General features: G+C 34.8%; 1 long non-coding RNA gene across 4 annotated transcripts; it reads left to right on the top strand.

Annotated features, from left to right (window-relative positions):
- The first annotated feature begins 17,049 nt into the window (after positions 1-17,049).
- LOC136200969 (uncharacterized) lies at positions 17,050-21,560 on the top strand. 4 transcript variants are annotated; one of them, XR_010673625.1, is made up of 6 exons: positions 17,059-17,189; positions 19,357-19,503; positions 20,167-20,265; positions 20,456-20,500; positions 21,083-21,223; positions 21,303-21,560. It is a non-coding gene; the product is annotated as an uncharacterized lncRNA (long non-coding RNA). The 4 variants fall into 4 exon arrangements; XR_010673622.1 differs by having other exon boundaries at positions 19,352-19,503; XR_010673624.1 differs by having other exon boundaries at positions 19,254-19,503.
- The last annotated feature ends 4,287 nt before the right edge of the window (positions 21,561-25,847 follow it).

Below are 25,847 nucleotides of genomic sequence, written 5' to 3'. Positions count from 1 at the left end.
GATAATAAACACGCCAATGACCGTAAATCGTATGTTCTTAATCTATGCAATGATGAAGCCACTGTCTGACAATTGTTTGAAGATGGAGGGAGAAAACTTTGAGACTCTTTGGCACAAGAGATATGGACACTTAAACCACAAGTCCATTCAGATTATGCAGCAGAAACAAATGGTGAAAGGGCTCCCAAAATTGAAAGAAGCAGAAAAAATTTGCCAAGTATGCAACGTTGGAAGGCAGCAGCGACACAAATTTCCAAAGAAAAGCAAATGGAGGGCATCAGAAAAATTGCAATTAATTCATGGAGACCTCTGTGGACCAATCACCCCAGTCTCCCATAGTGGTAAGAGGTACTTATTGGTTCTTGTAGATGATTTCTCTCGGAAAACATGGATCTACTTTCTTGCAGATAAAGCTGAAACATTTGAAACATTCAAAGTCTTCAAAAGTTTTATTGAAAAGGAAGCAAAGACGGCCATTTGCGGATTAAGAACCGACAGGGGAGGAGAATTCACTTCAAATGAATTCAACAAATTTTGCAAGGACAATGGCATAAGGCATCAACTAACAGCAGCTTATACTCCACAGCAAAACGGAGTCGCCGAAAGAAGAAATCGGACAATTATGAACATGGTACGTTGTTTATTGGCTGAGAAGGAGATGCCAAAATCATTCTGGCCGGAGGCAGCTAGATGGACAGCTCATGTTTGAAACCGTAGTTACACAAAAGCAGTCAAGAATATGGTACCTGAGGAGAGATGGACATGCCTAAAACCAAATGTAGAATATTTCAGAGTGTTCGGTTCGATTGCACATGTACACATTCCTCAACAGAAGAGAATTAAGCTTGATGATCGAAGTCACAAATGCATTTTCCTTGGAGTTAGTGACGAATCCAAGGCCTATCGCATGTACGATCCGATAACAAAGAAAATAATTATAAGCAGAGATGTTTTGTTTGAAGAAGGTGAAAAATGGAATTGGAACCTGAGTCCAGCAGAAGCTGATCAGAATGTTTTAGCTTAGGGAGATGACGATGAGAGGACTGCAGAGAAGTCAGAAGAGAGTGAAGAAGAGTCTGATGGAGGAGCAGAAAACAACTCAGAAGAAGTCCTAGAAACCGAGGAGTCCTCACTAGAAATTACACAGCAGGCAAGGAGAAGAAAAGAGCCTGTTTGGATGTGTGACTATGAATCTGGTGAACAATTGTCTAAAGAAGGAGAATCTGAAAAAATCTCAGCCTTTCAAGTCTCTCACGATGATCCAATAATCTTTGAGGAAGCAGTGAAGGAAGAAAAATGGCAGGAGGCCATGAAACTTGAAATTCAAGCCATTGGAAGAAATCAGACCTGGGAGCTTGTGTCATTGCCACATAAAGCGAAGAAAATTGGCATCAAATGGGTTTTTAAAACGAAAGTAAATGAAGAAGGCAAGGTGGATAAATATAAAGCTCGACTCGTCGCCAAAGGATACTCTCAAAAGGTCGGAGTGGATTACAATGAAGTGTTTGCACCTGTAGCTCGATGGGATACAATTAGAATCTTATTGGTTTTAGCAGCTCAACGAGGTTGGTGCATCTATCAACTTGACGTTAAGAGTGCCTTCCTGTATGGTGAATTAAAGGAAGAGGTTTATGTTGAACAGCCGAAAGGTTTTGTCAAAAAGGGAGAAGAAGACAAAGTGTATCGGCTTAAGAAAGCTCTCTACGGCTTAAAACAAGCTCCAAGGGCCTGGTTCAGCAAAATCGAGAGTTATTTCAAAAGGGAAGGCTTTGAGAAAAGCAACTATGATCACACCTTGTTCCTGAAAAGGAATGGAGATAAATTGTTGCTAATAATAAGTCTTTATGTTGATGTTCTGATTTATACAGGAAATGATGATCACATGTGCACAGAATTCAAGTCTTCAATGCAGAAGGAGTTCGACATGACAGACTTGGGAAAGATGAAGTTCTTCCTTGGAGTTGAAGTCCATCAAAACAAAGAAGGCGTTCGCTTGTGCCAAAAGAAGTATGCAAAAGAAGTCCTTGAAAGGTTCAATATGTGGAATTGCAATGATGTAAATAATCCTATCGTTCCTGGCACTGTCTTATCAAAAATAGGCAGCAAAATTGTTGATGCGACACTATACAAGCAGCTAGTTGGATGTTTAATGTACTTAACGGTAACTCGTCCTGACTTAATGTTTGTGGTATGCTTAATCTCTCGTTATATGGCTGATCCTAAAGAAGAACATATGATGATTGCTAAGAGGGTACTGAGATATTTGAAAGGCACACTAGACTTTGGAGTATTTTACAAAAGAAGCTCAAATATGACTCTGCTGGGATACACAGATAGTTATTATGCAGGAGAGGAGAAAGACAAAAATCTGCTGGCATATACAGACAGTGATTATGCGCGAGATGTAGACGATAGAAAAAGCACTTCAGACTATGTTTTCCTCTTAAGCAGAGCTGCAATATGCTGGAGTTCAAGGAAGCAGGGAATTGTTACTCTATCATCTACAGAGGCTGAGTATGTGGCGGCTACTTCTTGTGCGTGTCATGGAGTCTGGTTGAATGGAATTTTGAAAGAATTGGGACTCAAGGAATGTGAGTGCATTGATATTATGTGTGATAACAGTTCAACAATAAAGCTATCAAAGAATCCAGTTATGCATCGAAGGACAAAACACATTGATGTCAGATTTCATTATTTGCGCAATCTGTCAATTGATGGAATTGTGAAATTAGTCTTTTGTGGTACTGAAGATCAAGTGGCAGACATCATGACTAAACCCATTAAGTTGGATCAATTTGTGAAACTCAGAAGCTTGCTTGGTGTTAGACGGCTTGAGGAAATAAACTGATGCTGTTCAAGCATATTTCAGTTTAAGGGGAGGAATTTGTTGGACTTAGACTTAGTCTTCAACGTAGTAGCTATATAATAGGAAATAGCTGTTATTTAATTTGTTAAATAAGCTTGTTTTTAGGAGCTGAGTTGTTTAGAGCTGTTTAGATAATAGCTTCCCCTTTTCTCGTTGTTTTCTGTTCCTTTAGTTCGAGCAAGAATTGTTGATTCGGGTAAGTAGTAGGTTCTATTCCGCAAGTGACGAAGTACATGAAGTTCGCTTTTCAACTTATGTGTCTCGTTCAAGAACTATGATTGCTCTACCAAAGATGAAAGGTAATTTTTTCCTAACCTTAATAAAATAATATATATGCTAGATCCGAAAGGATCAGGTTTTTTTGTATGCAAAACTATTTTTTTAAACCAAAAAAGCATGATAAAACCTTACATCTCCGGTAACAAATCCTATCTTATTGGTTAAGGTAACTTTCATCATCATCTCCTAATCTTTGCATGCTACTAAGTTTCCTCGTTACATTAGGGTTTACATATATAAAGTTTAAGAAAAATTTTTACTTTGTAACTTAGTAATTATCGTATTCAATATAGATTAACCTAATTACACAATGTTTTCATCGTGAAATTCTAATCTGGACCTCGATCAGATGATGTCATAGAAGCAGTAGGATGAAATGATATTATCTGAGTGCAGGAATCATTACTGGTTTCGGTTCACAGTAGAATTTTTCGCTCTTATCAAGATACCTAGCGGGGACCGACTAGGAGTTCATGCCAAGTCGACAAAATATTAATTTTAACATAAAAAAAAAAGTAAATCTTATTAAATCAAAGTCAAGAGAAAATAAAAAAAGTCAAGATTGGTAGACTAGATGTTTTGTTTTGGATAGAAGAGGAGATGTTATGTGGGCTAGAAGCAATGCAAAATTCAATTGTGGAATCTTTCTTCCTTTTTTTTTTTTTTTTTTTTTAATTTAGCTTCAATTCAACAAATAAATATGAGAGGTTCAGCTTCTCTTTGGTTTATTCCTCTTTTTTTGTGTCTTTAAATATGTTTGGAGTTGGAGAGAAATTCTGTCTGGATGAAAATGAAAGGAATAATATTAGTAGGGACCAGAGAACCCAGCAAATATTTACTTTTCTCATTTTTGTTTGTAACTCAAAAGGATCCTACCTTTATTTTAATTTATTGGATTTGGAGAGTATTGTTTTTCTCATCATTGCAATTCTGTTACATAATTCGGAAATGGTGACAAGTGTTATTTGGTTCACTCATCCTCTAAAAGAAATATTTAGTAGTATCAAAAATAAATTAACAAGAATCTACAAAACTAATCCTTGAATCAAATAAAGAGTGAGCTTTTAGATCCTGAACTTTGATAGTAAATTCGTTGAGAAGTTTAAGAAAATTTATCTAAAGAGTATGTTGGAATCAATCATAGTCATCCTTAGAACACACTCAAATCCGAAGCAAAAATAATTGACAAAACACGTAACATCAAAATTATATTTCAATCAACGATTAGAATGATACAACCAATAGTAGGGTATAGCTGAAAAAACAAACGTACCTACTGCTAAAAAGGGTGGAGTAATTATCTTCTCCTCTCCCTTTCCCACGGTCCACAACTTTTCAGGTTGGATCGACTCTAGAGAGAGTTCTCCTAGACCGGCAGTGAGCCCCAAAAATATAAAATCACATGTATTAATTTGCATATTGTATATTAACTTTTTTAAATAAAACAATTTCTTTCGAGTTTTATTAGACGTGGACTTATAATACACAACACAACAAGTTAATTACTATCTTAACACGCCTCCTCTCTCTCTCTTTAATTAAAAAAAAATCACCACCTTAGACTCTCAATTCAGTGTTGGATCAAAAAATAAAGTTTCAGAGGTATAGAGGAAGAGTATAATTAATGGAAGAAAAATCTCTTAGTCTACTGATTGTATTGATAGATATGTATAGATGACAGACATGACTATTAGTAAACAACATAATTCTCAAGAAATACAAATGGCTCTTTATAAAACATATTACTCTTAATAAATACATATGTGATAAGTATAAAATGTGTATATTATTTTCGACAATTTTGGGCATAAAAGGAACAATAACGTAGCACATTGTTTTAATAATATATACTTTTTGTATAGATTGCTTGTAACACTGCAGTTGCCTGTTCGGAAGTGGAATCCACACAGTGAGCAAGCAAGAAAGGAAAGCCGCAGGAGAAGAACAATGGCGAGAGCAAGAACTCTAGTCGAGTGCAGCATGTACTCGAAATTTTATGATCAATCATAAGCCAAAAATCATTGAAGTCCTTTCCTGAAGACAATTAAATGCTGAAGGCAGAACAACCACTCCTCCCAGAAGAAATGATGCAACATGGGTTGTCTGCTGTGCGACAGATTGTTCCTGACTGTCAGAACACTCTGCCAGACCATATCTTCTATATTTTATTTTATCTTGAACAATCATTGTTGTAGTACATTTTCGGGTTATTTAATGTGTCCTCATTTTGTGTTTCGAGCATTCAGATTTCCATATCTGAACCTTGCTTTGTAACTTTGTTTTTAGTACTTTGAATGCATTGTTGTTTTCTTCATTATTACTTTGTCTTACTTCATTCAATCATGAGTGAGTAATTTAATTAACAGGTATGCAGTTGTACAAGAATAGGTAAAATGACATGTTTGCTTCCATCTAAATTCGTTAAGTGCATTTAGCTTTACCGTTCGGTGAGTAATTAACATTAAATAGGAATAACTAACCTATTTCTTAGTTGAGCAATTACGAGGAGACTCTCTTTGTGAAACCGAACTTTCACTAAACACATATAATCATGAATTGGAGACGTAATTGATTATATGTTAAGGGTTTTAATTGTTCAAATTAAATGCTTTCCTGTTCTTAATGCTTGGAGATATATTAATCCCAATGAGACTTATTTTAATTGTTTTTAAAGAACGTTAGGATCAAGGGACACCTGACTCAACCGATTTTCGTGAAAGATACCTTAAGCCAAAGCTATTTCTATTTAATGAATAAGGAGTGAAGTGCATGTTCACTACCATTTCTGTGCATGCTATATGCCTGTTCTTTCCAAATCTGAAATCAAACTTCTTTTCAACTTGTTTTATCATTCTATTTTGTCAAATCAAACTCCAACTTAATTTAAGTGATCAGTTACTCTTTGAACTTGACTGAGCTCATCTTTATAAGCATTTGTATTCACTTATTCTATTCCTGTGGAGACGATATCTTACTTATCCCTTTATTACTTGTACCTAGTGCACTTGCTAGTGTTCACATTTTAGGACAATAATATGAATCTTAGATTAAACAACATGACTTTTGGACAATACAAATGAAATCTTTGTTAATTATAAGTTTATTTTTTCAACACATCCCCTTAAACTTATAATTTTTTTTGTTATCCATTCGTAACACTAAGAACAGTCCTTAATCTGCTCAAATCTTTAAACTTCAATGTCATTGACCTCTTCACTCTAGCTGCCATCATCTCTATTACTATCCCTATTGTTTTCTTCCTCCTCGTCATCATCATCGTCTTCCTCGTCAACATCGCCAGTAGCATCAGCATTACTATTATCACTGTTAACTGGTATTTTGGTCTTTGGAGGAGGCACATAACTCGTAATGGACCTTCTACGTAAACTTGACACAATATTACTCATGTCAATGCTCTCGAGTTCTTTCACTCTTTCCTTTCTCTTTTTAACTTAATTTATTTTTCACCTGAGTATGATGACAATCCTACTTTGGAAAATATCTCCTTCAACTGCTTCATTAACTTTACCTCAGGCTTGTTCTCTGGCACTAGCTTAATTTTAGGGTTAATTACAAATAGATATCATGTGGTTACACGACTTTGCAGATAGGTACATGTGGTATTTCTCGTTACAAACGCAATTCTGTGGTTTACAAAATTTTGTATTTTATTTACTATGCCAAATTTTCCGATAACAACCTCCAAATGAAAATTTTCAAGAATTAAAGTTGTTTAGTATCATATTTTTAATTTTTCAAACTCATCATTTTTTGAGTTGTCTGTCTTTTTTTTTTTGGTAAGAAGGGAAGAAAAAAAAACAAACAAACAAAAACCTAACCCGGGATCAGTCTAGGAAGACTGACCCCAATCCTATCCTCAAGAAGAGAAGGTAACAGAAAAGAAGGAGGAACGGAAAGGGTAGAAACACCTAACATCCCCCCCATGCCCAGCAGCTGCCAAGCGATCCGCCACGCGGTTTTGCTCCCTATAAATATGGGAGAAGGTAAGAGAATCGAAGGCAGGACGAAGCCTCAAGATGGCTTTAATGAGATTCTGACTTGTCTGTCTAAATATTAACTTTCTCTCTTATAAAAAAAAACAACACCTAAATGACTTCAAACTTAAAAAGTTGAAGAATTAAAGTTGGTTAAAATATCATTTGGCTCTTGAAGATTTTCATTTTGAAGTCGTTATCGGCCAAATTTAGCAAACTAAAAAAAAATTGCAAAATTTTACAAACCACAATATTGTGTTTGTAATGAAAAATATCACATGTGTCCATCTGCAAATCCGTATAACCACAAGGCATCAATTAACCCTTAATTTTAACAATACTAATTAATTTATACTATAATGTTGGAATTTATAGGGACAATTAATGTAATAGGCTTTATTCTTTACGGTTTCTTATTCAATTTTTACTTTTTATGTTTGAGTACTTTTTAAAATTTTAGTTTAGTAACGTGTTAGTTTTATTTCTTATTTTTCTATTTGTAGTCTTGATATTCTTAGGATTTTTGGCTATTGCTGCAACCAAAATTGAATTAATTTTTTTTAGAGAAATCATAATATTTTAGTTTCATTTTGAAACTAAAATTAAAATAGTTTTGTTTTACTTATTTTTAAGTTTTTATTCTTATATTGTTTTGATAAAAAAAAAAAAATTTCCTTGTCCATTTATGTTGCCTTTCAAGTTTCACCATTAGTATAATTTTTATCAATATTATTAACATTTTAGTTTTACACTTTTACTATGTTAGAAGGTTAAAACTAAAAACTATAGTGTTTTGTAACCCCGATTCAACTCCGGTTGAACCTTAAACTCTTAACCTTTTAGTTTTTTCGGTTCTTTGACCGGTCCGGTTTTAACAACCATGATTGTAGTTAATATACTCGTTTTACTATTTTGATTTATTTTTTCTAAAATAATATTAAATTTAGATGAGAAAAAAATTTATAAACCACATAAGACCTCTAAAATGCTAAAGTCGCCCCTGCTTTTAGGATTCGAACAGATCTGGGCAGAGACGGAGTTGCTCCTCAAGCCCTTGATCTTCCTTCCTACAGTAGTTGCCAGATCTTCCCTCTTCATGAACTTCATTAGATTAAAGCAAAAGGTATGGAATTCAACTAGATTAATTGCCCAAAGAAATATAACTTTTTGATAATGTTATGGATGATCCACGTTAACTTAAGAATCAATTAGAGGCTAATTTATGGTGTCAGAAGCTTAGAATTATTGCAAGAAATGGTTTTTGTTACTTTTATGATTTTTGGGTGAAGCCCTATCAATAGAAAAATGTTTAGTAAAATATGCACTTGATGGATGAATATAAAAGTAGGTAGTTTTGGCCCAAAACATTGTTCTTAAGTTTAATTAAAATAATAGGCTTAATACATCATTTGCTCCTGAACTTGTCCAAAAAGCTTGATTGACCATCTGAATTTTTAAAGTGTTCGGATAGCCCCATCAACTTGCATAAAATATTCAGTTAGCCCCTTAAATTTGTGTAAAATGTAATCAATTGATCACTCGGTTGCAAAAAAGTAAGTTAAATGCAGAAGATGTACTGCATGAGTCTTAAAAAAATAAATAAAACAATCAAAATCGGGGTATACGGTTCTAATATTAGAGAAGACAAGTTGTATAGTCGAGCAAGCAATAACTTTATTTTTAATCTATTTTTGAATTATGTAATAACATTCTAAAATGCGTGAAATACATATTTCACATTTAACTTACTTTTTTTTGCGGCCGAATGATCAATTGATTACATTTTATGCAAGTTGATGGAGCTATCGGAATACTTTGAAAGTTCAGGGGTCAATCAAGCTTGTTGGACAAGTTCAGGGAGCAAATATTGTATTAAGCCAAAATAATATTAAGTGGAGCATCAAGTTAACAATGGTAGACAGACCGTTGTTAGAATGTAATTACTGATCTAAGTAAAGGTTGAAGAGCTAATTATAGATTAGGGTCTAATTTGGGTCGGAAGAGTTAATTAGGATTAAGAGAGACAAATCACAGTTTCATCAACAAAAATTGGAGTCAAACCGACAATAAGAGGGACAATCTTAATCTTAGGAACGTCAAAACAAAAATTATAGTATATAATATAAGCATACCAAAATACTAATAATTACATCAGAAGAACCACATTAATTAATCAAACTTATCGTGTTACCCTATTTTTATTTGGGAAAATTACAAAACTGGGTCAAATGGGAGGCACATTTACATATTTAACCCATTTACTCATCCTACTACATATCTAGACTGATTTTGTGTGACTTTCCCATAATACCCCTAACCTTCCCACCACTCCCGAACGGCTGCTCCCCGCGAAAAGTTGCTCTTGCATTAATGATTTCAAGACTTTTGATCTTCCTTTCTTTCTTTAAATTGTACGAAATCTGCACCATTTCGTCAAAATCACAATGAATTTCTTTTTTTCCTCTCTTCATCTCTTGATTCTACAACTTCCCAACCCTAGAAAACGAAGCCATGGTTTTTCATCTTCCTGTTCGTTGCTTGGTTTCTTTCTTCTTGTTACCATCAAAGAAATGGTTTTTCTACGTTATTTCCTTTGTCCTTCCCATGTTATCATATTGTTATTGTCGCTTTTGGGGGTGAAAGGGGCGAAAAATGTAAGTATCTGTTGTTTTTTCTACGTTTTTTCATGAATACACTTCGTGAATCGATGGTTTCGCGAAGCTTTGCAAAGAGAACGAGCCTGAAAAGTGACGATCTACTTCGTGAATCGATGATTTCACGAAGATCTGCGAAGAGAAAGAGTCTGAAACGTATGAATCTACCTCGCGAATCGATTAGTTCGCGAAGTCTGCGAATAGATCCTCACGTTTCTGACCTCGGAGACTTCGCGAAAGCATCGATATGGGACATAGATATTCACGTTTCAGACCTCGCGAAAAAATCGATTAGCGAAGTAAAATCACCTCTTTCCATGCACATTTACATTCGCATACTTCGCTAATCTTCATTTCGCGAAGCCAAAATCGTCTTTTTCCCTGCCTAACACTATTAATTTTTTCTGAAGGTGGTTGAATACGTAACATCCCTTTCTGGAAGGCGACGTACTGGGCTGCAGGGGAGATGATTTTCCTTCTTGTATAGGGATTAACTTCCCTCAAGATTGACACATTCACTACTAAAATGGTTGGTTAGGAGAGGTTGTGTCAATCTTGGGATGCACCATGGGACACGTCCATCCCATGGTGCCAATCTTCAAAGTGAACCTAACTAATCCGGTACCAATTTTAAATCGGATGAGTAATCTTGGTGTGCACCGTGGGACACGTCCATCCCAAAAGGTCTGGAAGTCCAGACCTTCTGGGATGAGAAATGGAAGTCCATACCTTTTGGGATGGATGTGTCTCATGGTGCACACCAAGATTACTCATCTGCTTCAAATTTGGTACCGGATTAGTTAGGTTCACTTTGAAGTGATTTGTTAGGAGTTTATTGTTGCAATATTGTTGTAAATTTTGATAATGTTATGATTTGAATGTTGTTATTGTGGCAATCTTGTTGTAAAGTTTGATAATGTTATGATTTTAATGTTAGAATCCGTTGTTGTTTGCCATTTTTTGTTATATACCACTTCGCGAATTAGCTTCAAAACATATCCCGCCTTCGCATATGCGAACTAAATTCATCAAACAAAACAAACTTCAGCTTCGCAGGCTTCGCATATGCGAACTAAATTCATTAAGTAAATCCAAACATTAGCTTCGCAGGCTTCATATATGGTCGAATTTGCGAAGTCAGACTGGAGGGGGCGACACGCGCGTAAATATTGAGAGTATTATGAGAAAGTCACACAAAAATCAGTCTAGATATGTAGTAGGATGAGTAAATGAGTTAAATATGTAAATGGACCTCCCATTTGATCCAGTTTTGTAATTTTTCCTTTTTATTTTGAGGTAGTTAAATGTCATTTTGATGAGTTAGTTAAAATTTAGTGACCATGAGTATAAAAAAGTGTAAAATTCGGTGATTTTTATGTTACATTTTAAAGTTCGGTAGCTATACCGTAAAAATTAGTAAAGTTCAGTAGCCATAGATGTTATTTACCCCATAAACTTTGAATAAAAAATAGGGATAAGATAAAATAGGCCTATTATTTTTGAAAAAATATCAATTTAGGCCCCACGTATAAAATAGTACCAATATAGTCTTAACGTTTAAAAAATGGTACCAATTTATGCCTCGATAACAAAACGAGACACGTCATTGATATTACTCCGGTATGTTGTGTCAATTGTACGTGGAGGGAAAAATCAGAACTTAACGAAGTAATATGAATGGTGTATCCAATCCGTTCTCGATGCCTAAATTGATACTCTCTTTTAAATTTTAAGTTTATATTTATGTTATTTTATACGTGGAGTTTAAATTGATATTTCAAAAAAAAAACCATAGACCAATTTTAATACATTATTCTTTAACAAATATCTCTTATATGTTTATAATACCTATATAAACTATAAAAAGATTTTTTTTTTTTTTTGAAAAAAACTATGTAAAGGTTATTAATTATTTATAATAAAAAAGAATTTCAATAATTATTAATTGGTTATAAAAAATTTACACATAGGAAAAATAAAACTGTGTGAAAATATTTTATTATAAACCTTTATTTAAAGGTTTAAAAACTATCTTCCGCGGCAACATTAAATGTTATAGCAGTTTGTTTATAAAGAAACTGGGATTTCAAACACCGGTTTCCTTACGACATTGACACCGGTATACCAATTACCGATGTCAGCTACCTATATCAGTTTAAAAATAGCATTACAACAGGAAATTATATTAACTCAGCATGTTTTTTAAAATTATCTTTAAAATAATATTTTTTTAAAAAAATTATCAGAAACTTTTATTATAAACCTTTATTTAAAGGTTCCAAAACATGGTCTTCTGCTGCAGCATTAAATGCTGCAACAATTTATTTACAAGGAAACCGGTGTTTCAAACACAGGTTTTCTTACAACATTCACACCGGTATACCAATTGCTGGTATCAGTTAACTACATCAGACTATATCATCAGGTTAAAAGAAGCATTAAGGTAGGAAAATATATTAACTCAACATGTTTTCTAAAATTATCTTTAAAAGGAACAACTTTCTAAGAAATTATCCTAAGCAAGTTCTATTATTTTCCATGATTGTTATGTTAAATCCCATATTTTAATTTCATTTCATTTCATTTTTGTGTATCATTGTTTTTTTTTTTTGGGAATTTTGTGTATCATTGTTTGTTTATTTGAACAATCGCAATTTATTATTATTATTATTATTATTATAGCCTTGTGAAAGATCCTTAAAAGCGATAATATAATACTTATTGAAATGATCCCAATTAAAACGTGATAATAAAACAAAGTGAGCTGCTATATACCGCACCGAAATTCCGGTCTACCGCCCATTTGTGACATATTTGCCCTCCTCACTTTTTCTAACAAAAAAGTGAAATTCTCTCAAATCCTCTCTACCTTCTTTGCATTTTCAAAAAACCGAGCTAAAACGACATGGCACTAAGGGTAGGCAAGGGCAAAGGACTCATGGGTGTCCCAGTAAGTGTTTTTGTTTAAAAAAATTAACGAAATCATGATTTTTGCCTCCGAAATCGGAGGCAAAAAAACACAGAAATCGCACTAATAGGGTGCGATTTCCGTTTCCACCATAGGTGCAACAGACGAACTGTCCATTCCACCTATGGTGGAGACAGGAATCGCCGGTGGAACGCGCGGCGCACCCGTTTGACCTGCGGCCAGGTGGTGTAAACCACCCGTCCAGGTCAAAAATGGGCCGGTTTGTGATTTTTTTTAAAAAATTTTTATTTCGGGCCGGTCGTTGACAGACGCGAACACATAAAAAATAAGAAAAACGGTAAATTAAATATAATAAATAAATAATTGAATTTTTCGATATTTTACAGGATGATGTTGTTGAGGCGGGTTCTGGCCGCAGGCATACATCTTCACGTGTTGTTACTGCCTCTGCTCGGTGGCAGCGGACGGAGCAGCAACGGTTCATGGCAGATGCCCAAAGGGCATATGCAGCAGAGGAGGAGCTTGTCAGAAGTCAGGATGTGGCGGCTGATGTAGAGATGGACGGATATGACTCTATGCCTCGTCCTAGTTCTGATACTATCCCCGTACCTAGTGGCGTCGTGACGAGGGGTCGAGACGGATGATTTTCTTCTACCGCAGGATCGTCTTCTGGTAAGAGAAATTTAAATGTGCTTATTTTTATTTATTTTATTCGTGATTATTAGAAAATATACCAAAAATTTAATGTAAATCGTTTACTGTAAACTAAACAAATTTGTATTACTTGTATGTGTTAATGTAGTTTTATACATCTGTAGGTGATGTGGATGCCGTATGGTCCTGATGCCGTTACGGGAAGCCCGAGGACGGTATACGCTGGATGGATACGATATCGGGATGTGATCGAGCCGTACATGCCGGAGAGATGCCTTTGACAGCTTGGATATGAGCAGACCATCCCCAGACCGATATTGCAGCCTTCCAAGGCTGTGCATCCCTGGGCCAGTTTGAAGTACCGAGTAGATGTGCCAGCTGTGATGGTGCAGGATATTTGGGACTCTTTTCCCGAGTCGGCTGTGCTTAGATTGTCTATATTCACTCCAGCACATACTCCATCGGCCTGTGAGGATCAGTACATGCATTGGTACACCCGTCACTCACACCCTCATCTACTTCCGGAGATTGTCGCACCCGGACCGACTGTTTATACTCGCTCGAACAGTGAGATTGTAAGTCATTTTTGGTTTTTCTCTACTGATCTACAAATATGAAATAATATTTACTGAAGTGTGAAGTGATATTTACTCTGTTTTTTGTTCGTTTCTTTTGACAGTGGGTTAGTCGTTTATCTACCTGGGGTGAAGGTGTTTTGGATCACATGAGTCATCTTGACGAGGATGCTGCGAATGTGTATAGACAGTCGTTGGAGCAGATTATGGGTGCTTGGCATTTGGCCAAGTGATTTATGACTGTATACTGGCTGTACGATTTATATTTCGACGTATTTTAGTACTATTATTAGTTGTACGGATTACAGAATTGGTATTTTGGTATTTTTATTTTTAGTTGTACGCTTTATTATTATTTTGGTGTTTTTATTATTAATTGTACGGATTACAGAACCTGTAACTAAACTGTAACATTACAGAACCTTACAGAATCCTACAGAATTCACCTGTAACTAAACAGAACATTATAAAATCTTACAGAATTCATCAGAATTCACCTGTAACTAAACTGTAACATTACAGAACCTTATAGAACCCTACAAAATTCACCTATAACAAACCTGTAACTAAACTGTAACATTACAGAATATTACAGAATATTATAGAATCTTACAAAATTCCTCAGAATTCACCTGTAATAAACCTGTAACTAAACTGTAACATTACAGAACCTTACAGAATCCTACAGAATTCACCTGTAACAAACCTGTAACTAAACTGTAACATTATAGAACCTTACAAAACCCTACAGAATTCACCTATAACAAACCTGTAACTAAACTGTAACATTACAAAACATTACAGAACATTATAAAATCTTATAGAATTCATCAGAATTCACATGTAACAAACCTGTAACTAAACTGTAACATTACAGAACCTTATAAAACCCTACAGAATTCACCTGTAACAAACCTGTAACTAAACTGTAACATTATAGAACATTATATAATCTTATAAAATTTATCAGAATTCACCTGTAACAAACCTGTAACTAAACTGTAACATTACAGAACCTGTAACTAAACTGTAACAAACCTGTAACAAAATTGTAACTAAATTGTAACATTACAGAACCTTACAAAACCCTACAGAATTCATCTGTAACAAACCTGTAACAAAATTGTAGCATTACACAATACCAATAATTACTAATATCTGATGTGAGGTTCAGATCACATGAACACTCTCAATACTGATCATTTGGTTCAGATCACAAGCTCGTTTGAGCTCTCATGCACATGGTATCTGATGCGAGGTTCTCAATACACAACCGCAACGCACGTCCACTTCATGGCTCAACCCTCTCATGCGCTCTAACTCTTCATTCAGCAACTGCATACAATGGTGAGAGACATTGAATACCAGGTGGTTTAATGGGAATCCGGCGAAAGTGACTCCTTGACGAAGCCGGGACTGCTCAAGCATGTACCTGAGATGAAGACAAAATTACTATGAGTTAGTGAAATGATACATTCATAAATCCAAATTCCGAAATTGCAGTAGAACAAATTGCAAATACCCTATATTAGTTGTTTGTGATTCAATCTGATTGTGAACCTTCTGCCATACCGTGTCGAGGGAGCCAGTTGCGGTATTGAGCCATTGCTTTAGACTAGCATGTTCGCTCTCCACTCGACAAGAAGTTGTGTTGCCAAAATGTAGGAACTCTTTTGTCCAAGCAACAACAAACTTGTCCTTATGCACCAACCACGTCTCCTCAACATACGAGATAAGATTTTTATACCTACTCATCCCATCCTTCATCATGCTAAGATTGGTCTCGTACTCCTCAATGGTTAATGATTGTAATATTGTTTTCCATTTGCCATTCTTGAATTTAGAGGCATGTCCTTTATCTCCCAAAATTCTATACACCCGATCTTCCACATCCTTATTTATATGCCAAGTGCATAGCAAGTGCGCTGCTTGTGGAAAAACTTCTTTGATAGGTTTTAATAACCCACACTACAAGAAAATTGCTCTTTTGCAACAAGGTTTGGCAACGACATAGTTCCGTCGTAGCTAAAGCTCATCTTTACCAACGAATATGTATAAGTCGTTGCCAAAGTCTGTTACTATAAATCTTTCAGTTCGCGCGTCCATAAAATTTCGCCAAATGTAGTTAGCGAGAAAATGGGTTTACCTTTAGCAACCAGATCAGCGTTGCGATAAAGTATAGGATTTACAGCCACAACGGTATGTCGTTGCTAGAAACAGGACCGTTTATAGCAACAACAATAACCTCGTTACTATAAAGTTTCCTATGTATAGCATCGACGTAAAGTCGTTGCGTTTGGAGTAAAAGGTTTGGCTACGCAAATTGTTGTTGCCAAAGATATTTATTAGGCAATTAGAAAATAAAAGAAATTAAATATATATTTCTATTAAAAAATAAACTAATTAATTTATAGCTACACATCGTGTTGTTTCTAAAACTATATTTTCGCTACACCAATTTGTGTCGTTACAAAAAAATTGTTAAATTCCCTCCAAAATATTTCATTTGGCGGGGAGAGCTGAAAATTATGCATAAAAGTTTGGTAACAATACAGTAGTTGCTGTAAAGTTTATGAGTTTATCGCTACAAAGCTGTTGTAGCAGAAGACAATTATTATATCAATTAAAAAATAAAAAATGATAAATATAAAATAGGGATAAGGTACAAAAATACCCCTATAGTTTACAGTCAGTAGCAATTTTACCCCTTACGTCTAAAATGGTGCAAATTTACCCTTAACGTTGGCAGCCGAGAACAATTTTATCCCTAACGTGGTCAAGTTGGGTCAATTTCAGATATTATTATAAAAAACGGATATTTTATTCTTTATTATGCACCGATTGCATAGCAGTTCGTTTAAAAAAAAGATTTCATATTTTATGTGATTTAATAATAGAATTTGAGATTAATATTTATTAATTCGGTGAATTTTTTTTGTCCATCTCGTAAAATAGACAATTTAAGACGTCAAGGATAAAATTACACTATTTTAAACGTCAAGGATAAAATTGCTCCCGGCCCTAAAGATTAGGGGTATTTTTGAAATTTATCCCTATAAAATATAAAAGATCCCTCCTCGACCTACCCCTTATTCTACTACGTGCAACAAGTTCCCTCCAGACCCAAACCTAACGCCGACAATTCCCTCAGTGACCTACCAGGACGCCGGCACCGGAGCTTTCCACTCTGCCGTGACGCCGGCGTTTTCTCTCTCACTCTCTCACCCAAACCCTAAGGTACTTAACGCTTTCCCCTCTCACGCTCTCTAATCCTCTGTACATATATTTGCTTTGTTAATTTGTTTATTTTTTTTCTTTTGGATTTTATTTGTGGTTTGATAGGGGAAGTAAATTAGGTATTGAGATTCTTTTTGTTATTATTGTATTACTTGCTTGCTGTGTAGTGGTTGGGATATTATTATTTCTTTTGCGGGAATAGAGAGCTTTGTGGGTGAGGTCAGATTGAATTTGGTGTTTGACTTTTCATTTTTCTGCTTTTGGCTTTGTGATTTACTTGGATTGAATGATCTACTGCATTTTTGAATCCTGGATGGATCAGTGATCTCATCTGAAGTTAATTGCAGATTCAGAAATTAATAATGCTTGCCTTACGAATCATGATGAATAGTTTTTTTAGCTCCAATTTTAGTTGGTTTAACTTTATAAACTATGAATTTGTTCAATTGAAAAGACTTCTCTTGGCTTTAATTGTTCAAGTGATTGTAATAGCTTAGTTTAAAAACTTTTTGCCATTTATTAAGAACTTATATCTGATATATTAGTTTAAAAGCTTCTAGTCACTACATTTATAATTAGGGGTGACAATTTCTGTCACGATTAGAATGAAAGACCTAGCTCTCCACTATACATAACTTATAATATTATGGGCATAACCTTGTCCATGAGGTTTTCATAACCAATAAAACCAAAGTAAAGAAAAAAAAGAAACAGCAAGCAAGAAAACTAATAGCGTTTCCCAAGAATTATGCCAATGATAATAGATACAAGGGCCACTCCCAAAATGACCTTGATGTGCATCACAGGAGAAGCCTCTGTTGTTTGTGCATGTGTCTCCGCTACTGCTTGGGCTGTTGCACCCTCTTGCTTTTTCTTACTCTTCCTTTTCACTGGACTTGATGACCCAAATCCCATGTCTCTAGATTTTATCTCTGTGCTGTCTTTCATATCCGCCAACTTCCCCTTTTCTAATAATTTTGCATCACTCATTTGCAATTTCTGATCGATCTCCTTCACCTGCTTCTCTAGCGCTACAATCTCTTTGTTCTTAGCTTCAAGCTCTTCAAGGGATCTCTTCAGAGCTGCTTCTCTTTCTATATCTTATTGCCAATTTATCCTCGAGTTCCTTCACCTGGGTTTGCAGTGCTGAATTCTCTGCCATCCCAGCCTTGAGATTTTCAATCTCAGATTCTAAGGCATCTTCATTTTCCTTGTGCTCTTTCACCTGCTCTTCAAGCTGGATAATCACAGTTTGAAGTTCCTTCTTTGCATTTTGATATGTTTCATTAAGCAGGTTGTTCTCTTCCATTACCGAAGATATCTGAGACTGTAGTCTCTGTCCTTCATCAGTAAGTTGATGAGTTAAGTCTTCTATCACTTTTTTTGAAGATTGTAGCTATTCTACTGCTTCGTCTTTCTCAGAATGAACTACAGACAGTTTTGCCTCTAAATCACTCAATTTGGCCTCATATGAGGCCAGTTCCTGAGTGAGCTTCAAATTTGCCTCAGCCAGTCCACCACTCTCTTTTTCAAAGTTAGTTGACTTGATTTGCAGTTTCTCAATAATACTTTCAAGATGTTCTAGTTTCCGGTGAGCATCTTCTAGCTCAAGTTTTTGAGTTTCAGCAATACCAGAAGCTTCATGAGCCTGTTCTTCGTAGAGTTTTATTTTTCCTTCATAAGCATTTAGCTTATCATTCAAATCTTTTGTTTCTTCATCTCTCTGAGCCAGCCTTTGAACGACCTCCTGTAACTCTTTTTCTGCCATTAAAGTCTGAGCCTCAGTAGCCGAATGAAGTTCTAGAGCCCTATAGTGCTTCTCTCTAGTTCTGTAATAGTGCTCATGTGAGAAGCAAGCTGTTGAGCTGAGGCATCCTTCTCAGAAGCAGCAGAACTTAGCAGTCCTTCAAGTTCATCAACCTTGGTTTTAAGCTGATTGTTCGTCTCAACTAAGAGCTCATTTTCAGAGAGAGCGTTAAAAGCCTTACTGTCTGCTTCTAGAATCCTTACTGCTGAAGTTCGCTATAGCCTCTTGAATTTTAATTTCTGAATCCCATTTGACAGGGACAAAAGGGAACCAAAGATAGCGCAATCTATGGTAATAGTTTTTGATTGAATGAGTAAAAAGGGTTGGATTATTTGTCTTTGCTTTTGTTTCACAGTACAGAGAGTGCAGTAATAATTGGGCAATAAGGAAAGGAAGAACGTGAATATCCATCCTTGACCCATTTGACAGGGACTTAGCCTTATTTGGCACTGTTTATTTTTGGATTCTGATTGGGAGCAACATTGACATTGCTGGGACTGTAAAAAGGTTGGTTAAGATTCCAAAATTAGAATTCTTGTGTTTGAAATGACAAATTTTGGTTTCTTTGTCAAAAAGCTATTGCAGAGTCTGACCTTTGTGGTTAGCTATCACAGTCACTATACAATTTTAGTATCAGAAAGTAAATTCAAATGCTAGAACAAGTGCATTGAACTTTCAAATAACCTTCTTGGCTCTTTGCTTGATTTCATCTTTTAAATATAGGAATTGTCAAATGGATTGAATTGAATTTTTATGGTTTAGATGCTTGAGTTTTTTACTTATCTTTGATTTGGACTTTCTTCATCATGAATCATAAGAATTTTGCAAATTAGTTACTGAGATTCCATATTTGTTTAGGTTTAATATGTCAGAGTCCTGTGTTTGGTCAAATAATTCAGTTGATTTTCTAAACTTATGTGGACAACTTGAAACACCTATACTTTAAGCAGATTCGGGTTGAATATATCACTTTAACTTAGTTGAAGAGATTAACAGGTATTTTAAGCAAATTTAAAGGATCTATTGGTCAATTTAAACAAATTCAAAGGATCATTTAATCAAATTAAATAAATTAAATCAGTGACAAGATATTTCCAAAGTTCATCAATCTAGAATTGTCATCTCTATTTAGAATCTCATTAGGGCGACTTTCTTCATTTGTTTGTCCAGTGCTGGTTGAAGAAACAGAAGGATATATTCTCCCCTGATCAGCAGGAAGCAGGTGCTAAAGTTAGTTGGACTTCAGGACTCATCTTTGGAAAAGGAGAGGTATCCAATTTTGTTATCCGTATTTCTTTCCTATTTCATTTGAGATTGAAATGCGTTTAATGTAAATGTTCTGCATCTTAAGGTTGTTGAATTTTTCTCTTCTTTTTCCTCTGTTATACACTAATATATTTGCTCTCCTGGTCATATGGAATTCAAACTTTGTGCTGCTGACATTTTTTACTCATTATAGGGCATTATTGGCTTGGAAACAAAATACGGAACTCTTCACATAAAAGTAAGACTTCATGCTCTTGACTGGTGTTCTATGATCCAAATATTTGTGACAAGAATTCGACTTGCTTCAATTGTATTTGGTCAGAGTATCATATTGATTAATGACTGATCATTTTGTATTGCATTTTAAATTAAAATTCAATTTGTTAATTTATTCCAGAGGCAACTTCGATAGATTGTTAGCTAGCTAGCCGAAGTAGCATCTGTACTTCTTGGTGATAAATGAGCACAATCAAGAGATGACTATGTCTCCATGTTTATTTCGCATTAGATGCTAAAGATTCAAGGAATTTGCGTGTCAGTAATTGCTAAAGATTCAAGGAATTTGCGTGTCAGTAATTGCTCATTTAATTGGCAGAGCTTTGTTTATAAATTTAAACTTATAAAAAATGTTGCTGCCTAATAGATAAATTGACTTGTCAATAATACATAATCAAGATATTTAAACTTTAACCTATATGTATTAGACAAATGCCCAAATTTCTGATAATAGGACAAGCCAACAACTATTAACCGTCCTAATATATGTTCAAACTTATAGTGTATCGAACTAATTATACTTAATTGATCGTCTTTATTTTAGAAGGAAAATTAGGAAATATCCCATGGATAAAGAATGGATGAAACTCAAAGATCGAGGTGCACCAGACTATCTAAGAGGGGTAGAATCCACTATGTCAGATATGGAGAAACGTCTTATGCAAATGATAAAAGGGAACAATAGGTAATAATGAATAACTTACAAATCTTTTTTCATTTGCTTATTCCTATATTTGCTTATCCTCTTCTTTTCTTTTTCTTAGTTAGGAGGAAGATTGATGATGATAATGATCATGAATGGAAGTGAAGTAGGAAGGTGAATCATGCTTGAGAGAATATACCACCTTTTTGTATAGATAATGTTGTGGTTGTACTTTTTGTGAAATTAATACTCAAGCGTTTTGCTATTTTGGAAGTTTTTAGAATTAGATGTCTTAGTTTATGTAAACAAGAATTTGTTAATTTGAGAATTAAGGATGGATACTAAGTAACTTTTATTAATGGTAATTACTGTTTTGTAATCTGGTGTGATTTTATTTATATATGTATTTTTATTTTGTATTTATTTGATATAGATGTAATAATAATTTATACCTGTCAAATCAGCATGTATAGGTTCTGAAAGAAATTCCAGAATTTATGGTAACGACATATGTGTTGCAGAATAATACAATATTTAGCAACGACAATGACTGTAGCTATACGTACATGTATTTGGCAACGACAACATTGTTGCAAAATGATATAGTATATGGCAACGATAACATTGTTGCAAAATGATATAGTATATGGCAACGTCGACCGTAGTAGCTAAACAAAATAATATATGGCAACGTCGCTCGTAGTAGCTAAACAAAATAATATATGGCAACGACAATGTTGTTGCTGAAACTTGTAATTATGCCAACGATAATACATGTTGCTGAAAATTAAACATATATTGCAACGACAATTGTTGTTGCAAAAGAAAGATTTCATCCGTGATTATTGGTTGCCAATTTGGCAACGATAGGTATACGGCAACAGCATTGTCGTTGCCAAACAGTTATATTCGGCAACGACATCATTGTCGTTACCGAAACCTTTAGCAACGGAATCTTTTGTAATAAGCGTGGGTCGTTGCAAAAAAGCGTTTGTCGTTGCGAAAAAGTTATTTGGCAACGACTTTCGGCGTTGCAAAAAATCAATTTTCTTGTAGTGCCAAGCTCCCTATCACTAACAATAACGGTCGGGTTAAGATCAAACCCAATCAAAATCCTCAGCCTTTGCAAAATCCAACGATAGCTCCTTTCAGTCTCGTCTTTAACTATAGCATAAGTTATCTTGAAGTTGTTATTGCATGGCGTCGTCCTCACAATCTCAACAATTGGCATTTTGTACTTGTTTGTTTTGTACGTTGAATCAATGTCGATGTACCAGTGGTAAGTCCTGAACATATCAACTGAATCTGGATGTGCCATAAACATATGCGTTATCACACCGGAATCAGCCTGTGTGTAATTGACATATTTGTTCTCCACAGTAATATGGTAGAATTGACTAGCCAAGTCTCAATGTCATCGGGTTTCCAATCTTCTAACGGTACCTGAATATACAAAAAAAAAAGCATAATAGGTTATCATAATTTACATTAAAAATTAAAAAAAATAGTTTGGGGCAATTTCTGCCCTTTTTTGCCTGAACGGGTAGCTTGCCCGTTTCACCATTGGTGGGAACGGGCAGAGCATACTCCCGTTGCGTTGGTGGAACGGGTGACGCGTACCACCCGTTCCATCGGTGGAACGGGTGGCGCATGCTGCCCGTTCCTTAGGCCGAACGGGTAGTTCATCCGTTCGGCCTACAGAACGGGAGTACGCGCTACCCGTTCAGGCAAAAACCAAAAAAAAAATTTAAAAATTAAACAGACACGTATTTAAGAATCGTAATATTACCTCGTGTTCGAAATCATTATCTTCGGGAATGTTTGGGTCCATTTTTGTAAAATCCGGGATTTTTGCTCGGGAGAGAAAGGGAGAGAGAGCTTTTAAGGTTTTGGATGAAAAAAAATGAGAAGGGCAATATGGTAAAAAAGGGGGCAATGGACCGGAATTTGGGTGCGGTGAATATGAATACCCTAAAACAAATTTAACCAATTAAGGTTGACTGAGTAGTATAAATTAGGTTGGTTTAAGTGGTTAATGGTCTCAAGTCAAATAAGTTAGATTTTGAGTTCGAGTCCTAACGTACGTAGAAAGCTTTAATTGAAAGGGGATCTACCTAAAAGGGCTCTGACGAGCCTCAAACTGAAAAATCAGACTAACTATAGAAAAATTTGGCTTGAATGGTTAAGGGCCTCAAATCGTTTAAGTTAGATCTTGAATTCGAATCTTAGTATATACATAAAGCTTTAATTGGAAGAGGATTTATCTAAAGAGTATCTGACGAGTTTTGAACCGAGAAATTAAATAATTTAATGGCAGATAATGCTCTAGTGCACTATTTGCACTATAGAGGTAGTCCTTGGAGCTTAGACTCGATTGAGCCCATTCAAACTAGGCTTTGAATCATGAGCTTTCACAGGCCCAAAAAACTAAAAAAAAGTTCTCTGATTGCTTTTTTTTTTTTTTTAGAGACTCTAATTGCTTGTTTTTGGTTATGAATAAAATGACTTGGGTAAATTTTCTAGATGTACAATAATTCAGAATTAAAATATCACCATTAACATATGTTTTGTTAATAATTTGGCTGATGATGTTAATTTAAGAATCACATAAATATTTCTTTTCAGAAAAAAAAAATCACATAAATATTTTAAAGGTAAAAAGCATCATTAGGTCCCTGATCTTTCATTTTTTGGTTTATTAAGCCCTTGATCTTTTACTTTTGGTCTCATTAAGTCATTCATGACCAAATTAGTAAGTTGCGAATATGTAATTCTGTTAAAAAGACATTATTAACTTAATATGTATTTGAAATTATTAAAAAATATATTTTTTTTACAGTTTGAATTAAGGGTTTTACAGTTTTCTTATAACCAAATTACACATCTAAAACTGCTTCCGAACAGTGAAAAAATACAAATTTCGATTGCAGGTGCAATGAATAACAGTCCGTTAACCAAATTTTATGTTCAAAATTACTTTTTTGATCATCAAAGGCTTAATGAGACCAAACATAAATGATTAGGGGCTTAATATATTCAAATAAAAGATCAAGGGCTTAATAAACTAAAAAATAAAAGATTAGCACCTAATAATTTTTTTTTTGCCTATTTTAAATATACTATATCTTTAAGTTGAATTATCAATTGAGATTGTAAAATTTAGGCAAAAAGCATCCTGAGGCTCCTGATCTTTCATTGTTTGGTGCATTCAACCCTCAATCTTTTATTTAGACACATTGAGCCCCTGATCTTTCATTGTTTGGTGCATTAAGCTCCCGATTTTTCATTTAGACACATTGAGCCCTTGGTCTTTCATATATGGATGAATTATGTTATTCCGTAAAATCAATTCATATATAGGTGTATTAATGGCCTGTTTGATTTAACTATTAGTTAATAGATGTTGATGTTAATGTTAGTTTTTTCTGGTTGTAGTAAGTTATTTGTTGTTGTTGTTGGATATTTGTTATTAGTTGTTTAATTATTAGTATTTGGTAAAATTATTCTAAACTGTTGCTGTTAGTGTTTAAAATGTCCAATATGGACATGTTTTAAATTAATCAACAAATAAATTATAAAATAAAAAATGTATTATACAGATTAGATTAAATAAAAAATTGAAAAATAAAACAATTATTGAATGCAACAAGACCTTGTTTTTCGATGGTTATGTTCTAAAAATAAAAATAATGTTAAAAAGGAAACACATTTTGTGTAAATAATGGGGATAATTTTATCAATAACAATAATAAGTAACTATAAACAGTTGTTCATGAAAAGTTCTAAAAAAGAGCTTTTCGTGAAAAGCTCCAAAATGCTACAGTGTCCAGAGAAAATGCTAAACGTTGCGGTTATATAAATCTAACCAAACAGGCCCTTAATACACCCATATATGAATTGATTTACGGAGGGGTTTACTACACCCATATATAAAAGATCAAGGGTTCAATATATCTAAATAAATGATCGAGGGTTTAATGCATCAAACAATGAAAGATCAGGGACTCAATATATCTAAATAAAAGATCAAAAGCTTAATACACCAAACAATATCTCAGGATGCTTTTTGCCTAAATTTTATAGGTGCAAACATAATGCATACATAATTACATTGATATTACCATAATACAACTTTTTTTAGGTTGGATAAATGTAGATTCATATGAAGTGGATATACGATTTACACTAACTCAATTATTGATATAATACTTTCTCAATTAATATTGGAACAGATATCGCGAGTGAAAAAAACCCTAACGTGCGACTCAAGGTCTCTCCATGGAGATCCCACCATCGCCCTACTGTTGCCGGCCACCGTCGGACCCGCCGGATCAAACGCTTGAGTCTGGTCATAGCCATTTGAGAATGGGGGCTGACCCTTCTAACGAAGCTCCGAAAAGGAATTAGAGAGATCTTCTCCTAGACAAAGAAATTCTCAGAAATCCTAAGCCACAGAAAAACTTGCGCAAGTCTGGGAAGGTAGTGATCACTGTAGATGAAGCTGATCCCCTCTACCCGAAGGTGTCGTTGGATGCATCGCTTAAAAAGCAGCTTACTACCCAATGGAATAATGCCTTGATCATCAAACTTCTTGGTAGAAACCTAGGGTACATTGCCATGCACAGAAGGGTATCAGAATTATGGAAACCGATTGCTAGCTTCAAGA

The sequence above is a fragment of the Euphorbia lathyris genome, chromosome 7, assembly GCF_963576675.1.
Source record: "Euphorbia lathyris chromosome 7, ddEupLath1.1, whole genome shotgun sequence".
In the NCBI taxonomy this organism is placed as follows: Eukaryota; Viridiplantae; Streptophyta; class Magnoliopsida; order Malpighiales; family Euphorbiaceae; genus Euphorbia; species Euphorbia lathyris.
Note: the sequence above shows the minus strand (reverse complement) of the source record. Positions and strands in the feature narration are given on the sequence as shown.